Below are 5,234 nucleotides of genomic sequence, written 5' to 3'. Positions count from 1 at the left end.
ATATATAGTAGCTTTTATTACAAGATATTTACTACGTATTTTCTGTGTTTGTGCAGTGTATTTGTAGTCGAAAATTTGGACTAGTAATATGAGTTGCTTACAAATAGTCCTTTTAATTGTTTTTGTTTTTCAATCATTGTTGAATTTTATCATTTTGTTTGACTTTTTTTATTTTGTCAAACCTCAAGATAGTCCTTCAATTTCCTTAGTAATTTGATATTCACTCATTTTAAAATAAGTGATATTTTTGTTTTTATTTTTATTTTATTTTAAAATAAGTGATATTAGGAAATTAAAAAGGTATTGAATTTTTTCTTTCACTTTTGCCCTTATTTAAATAAATAAATTTTTACATAATTTTAAAATATTAAAAAAAATTACTTTCTTTTTAAAAATATTTGATTAAGGGTAAACTAATAAAAACATTTTCGATTTTCTAGAAATGAATAATTTTCTTTAATAATATGTCCAAGCTAAAACATCACCTCTTACTTTATAATTTGACAAATTCTGTTTACTTTGACAATAGCAGCTGCTAGTAATTTTAAAGGAAACTTCACTCTTACTAATTTTTTATACTTTTCCACATGTATTTTCCAGAAGGAATTGAAATCTTGGTTACTAGGTACAGGAGCGGAGCTGCGTGGTTATCAGGGTGTTCAATTGGACATCTTTCATCAGAAAAAAATATTGTATACAAAAATAAAATAATACACGAAGTGATTAAATAATATATTTTGGACACTCTTGACACAACAAGTTATTGTATCCCAACGGTTTCAGACGCCTTGAATTAGCCAGTACTCGTGTATTCGAATCTTGCTAGCACTACAATGTGAGCGTAATGTGAAAATATGAACATGTAGATGCAATTATTTTTACTAGGCATTTTATAAAATAGTCCCTTTCTTTTATTTGCTGCAACATATACATTTGCCCTCCGTTTAAGTTCATAGCTTTTAGTTAGTGTTGTTTTGGTTTTGGCCTTAACCTAATTGTGTGGTTTATTTTGTAAACCTTCTTTAATTATATTTGATTTCCATTCTTTTGTTTATGAACTAGGTACAGCACCAAATTTAAAGCAAAGTTTACCAAATAATAATCGTATTTTGCTAAGATTTTTATATATTATTTGAAGAGTAGTTGAAGTAAATATAAATAAGATAACGTAAAATTATGAAAATGAGATAGATTAAGAGTTCGGGGTTCCATTTTATTTTATTTTTTGAAAAAAGAGATGGGGGTTTGAACCCACAACTCTACATAAAAAGAGTTTTCACGGTCTCTTCCTTACCACTGAATCATCAATCAATTGTGTTAGGGGTTCACAAGTTAATATATATATATATATTTAAATTTCTAGTATAAATACAGGATATACGGAAAAGTTACTAAGTTCATACGAACCCACGAACCCCACCTAAGCCCGCCTCTCTCTATATATTTTGAAAAGCATTTTCCTATTTGGCAAAAAAATAATAAAGGAAACAAAGAGAGGAAGTTTAACAGTCAATATTAAAGGTAGGTGTGTTGAGTAAGTGCATATATTTTATCATAAGATGTGTGATCACTACACTAATTAGAGCTTCAAATTAATTAATCCCCATTCTAGAGATTGGGATATACTATATATTAATATTAATAGTATCAGTGATAGTAGCATCCGTGCCTCATCGTTGAATTTTCTGCAACAAATTGAGAAAGAGCATAGTAATGATTTAGTTGTTTTTCAAAAAAGAAATTGATATAAATAGCCATTAATTTTAAAAAATAGCTAGAAAATGTATTATTTTTTTTGTATATTGTTAATATATGATATAAATAAAATATATTTTTGATAACAAAATAGTGCTTCTTACCTTTCAATTTATTTATCTTTTTGACTTGGTGCATAGTCTAAAAAGTAAAAAGGAAAGAGAACTTTTGAATCTTGTAATCTTAAATTAAAGATACATAGAACTTAACCAAATAACTTTTAGTTTTGTGATCTTAAACATGTCATGTGAAAAGTTAAAATTAAAGAGGTGTCAAAAAAGAAAGAAGACGTTCTTTTTTAAATGAACCAAATAGGAAAGAAAGACAAACAAATTAAAAAGAGGAAAGTTGAAATAAACAAAAAAACATAAACTTTAATACAATAAAAAGAAATCCGAGATCACATAATTCATTGTATTTTCTTTAGGAATTTAATCTCCTTATTGTACTCGAGGCGTTGGATTACTTCATTCGAGGATAAAATAGATATATATTTGTCATAGGAGTAGCGGTATTTTAAATGCCTACGACCTCATCAAACTCAAAGACAGTCTCAAATCACACAAAAACACTATTTCACAAAGCCTAATGAATGAGATACTATATAACTCTTGTTTTAGTGGCAAAACGTAACTTAGGGTTTAAAAAATTATGTATGCTTCATGGTGTTACGACCCAGACCATCGTGATTGGCACCCACACTAACCCTCCGGTGGGAGAACCACTACTACAACCCAAACCAAGCAACTAAGCCAAAAACTAAAGCATTTAAAGATACAAAAATAGGAATAATAACTAAAATTGAAGTTCCCATAAACTTCAAACAAAAGATCTAACAACTAACATTGCGGAAAACACACCTAGAACCTGAAAGTCAATGTACCAAAACATCTAAAGTTCAATAAGTTTAAACAAGATGGGTCACAACCCCAAATTAATGAACTAAAACTTAATTAGAAAGTCTAAATCCGAAATGGTGGACATAGACGAAAAGAGAACTCATGGTAGCCTAGAAGAACTGGCTCACTCTTGAATTCGAACGATCACTGATCTTCTAAGCAAGGTCTATCAATAGCCGCTTGAAGATGCCCTGTACTCAACAAAGAAAGAGCAAGTGCAGTATCAGTACACAACCATAGTGTACTGGTAGGATCACGCGGCTATCCCACAAAGTGTAACATAAGCAAATCAATACAACATTACAAACATGCAACATACCGAACATATACAATATCGATTATCACATGCTCAACAATATACATTTATAACAAGTCATTGGTCTTCTTATGGAACTCAAACCCAAACAATTAGCATACCGAAACGTGGTATCCGATCCAATGTTTATGCCTGAACGTGGCAACCGATCTCATAATTATGCTGGAACGTGGCAACGTCCGATCCTAGTTGGTTATGTCGGAACGTGGCAACGTCTGATCCAAGTAAGTTATGTCGGAACGTGGCAACCGATCCATTCAACACGCCACAATAACAATCACAAGTATACCCTCAAGATCATACATTTAAGTCATGATTTCATGGTAACCATCATTCATCTATTTCACTTACAACAAGTGTGATCAATAATGCAACATTCATATACATACATGTATCATAATGAAGCAAGAACAAACATACATCACACAATCATAGAATCACAACCATCACCTACCTCGAAACAAGCTTAAAACCCTAAGAAACTTGATCCTTCCCTTTTCGGATTCGTTCCGTTTGTTCTTGGTCTACAAATAATCAATGAAATACGAGAATCAATAAACAATTACTAATTACTCGGATTACTAACAATTCCATCAACCCTAGATCATACCCATGATCCCAAGTACCCAAAATAGGGTTGTTTCCACAATAGAATCTAGATCAAAAACCCTCCTCATCGATAATTACCCATTCTATTACGTTTTACGGATCAAAAAAATGGATTCGGGGAGTGAAAAACTTACCTTTAGCCTCAAGAATGGTGGAAAACCGTCAAGAGTCGCTTGGGGTTCGTTCCTTAGCTCTAAAAAATCGAAAAGTGCAGAATAAAGTCATTTTGGGTTTATTTATGACTTTAAGTCGCGTCGAACCCGCCACAGCGGTCCTCACCCCGCTACAGCGGTCCTCACCTCGCTATAGTGACCCCGCCCTAGCGGTAGAAATCCCTCCCCAGCGATTTGCACGGAACCAGTGAGCTATTTTAATAATTCCAAGACCCCTATGTCACAACACACATTTAACCAATAACGCTCAGAAAATACCGTTAACGCTAAGATCGATTTCGGGAGTTCTACTCACCCGAATTCAATTCCGTAAAGTCGTACGGGTTCCTTAACGACTTATCTAACTATTCATGTAATCAAATTCATAAATAAGTCACCTGATTGATACCAGATTTCTCTACACCTTAATGACTCCGATTTCATCCAAATCTGGACTAGGTTGGGAAATTCCAAGTTACTATGAAAAAGTTTTCCGACCCAAAAAATTTTCCCGTTGGCTTTTCTATAACGGCAGAACCCGGTCATTACAATAGATACCAATTTACCCATTACTCGTCCCCGAGTGACAACTTAGAAAAAAAATAGGCTAAGGAACGAAATGAAGTAGTACCTGAATTGATGAACAATTGGGGATACTTGTCTCGTATGTCCCTTTCGGTATCCCAAGTAGCTTCCTCAACTGGACGATGTTTCCATTGAACCTTCACAGACTTAATCTCTTTGGTCCTCAACTTGTGCACATCACGATCAAGAATTGCAATCAGTTCCTTCTCATATTGAAGGTCTTTGTCTAACACAATTGAGTCCCACTTAATGATATAATCTCCGTCACCATGATACCTCTTCAACAAGGACACATGAAATACCGGATGAACTCCCGATAAATTAGGAGGTAAATCCAACCTATACGCCACCGGTCCTACACATTCAAGAACCTTAGAGGGACCAATGTATCGCGAACTTAGCTTACCTTTCTTGCCAAATCTCATCACCCCTTTCATGGGTGATACCTTAAGAAGAGCATTCTCACCGGTTTGAAACGCCATGCCTCTTACCTTATGATCTACATACTTCTTCTGTCTACTTTGGGCTGCTAAAAGCTTAGCTTGAATACTCCTCACCTTATCTTGATCATCCTTCGCTAAATCAACCCCCAAAGGTTTCACATCTCCAGCCTCAAACCATCATATAAGTGATCTACATCCCCTCCCATATAATGCCTCAAATGGTGTCATATCTATGCTGGAGTGAGTAACTATTATTATAAGAGAATTCACACAAAGGTAAAAACTTATCCCAATGTCCTCCAAAATCAATCACATATGCCCTCAACATGTCTTCTTACACTTGAATAGTCCTCTCTGATTGCCCGTCTGTCTGTGGATGAAATGTTGTACTAAAAGTGAGTTGTGTGTCCAATTCATCATGCAATTTCCTTCAAAACTTGGATGTGAATTGGGTACCACGGTCTGAGATGATAGA

This window comes from Solanum tuberosum, unplaced genomic scaffold, assembly GCF_000226075.1.
Source record: "Solanum tuberosum cultivar DM 1-3 516 R44 unplaced genomic scaffold, SolTub_3.0 scf00534, whole genome shotgun sequence".
Classification (NCBI taxonomy): domain Eukaryota; kingdom Viridiplantae; phylum Streptophyta; class Magnoliopsida; order Solanales; family Solanaceae; genus Solanum; species Solanum tuberosum.
This window is presented reverse-complemented; position numbering follows the sequence as displayed.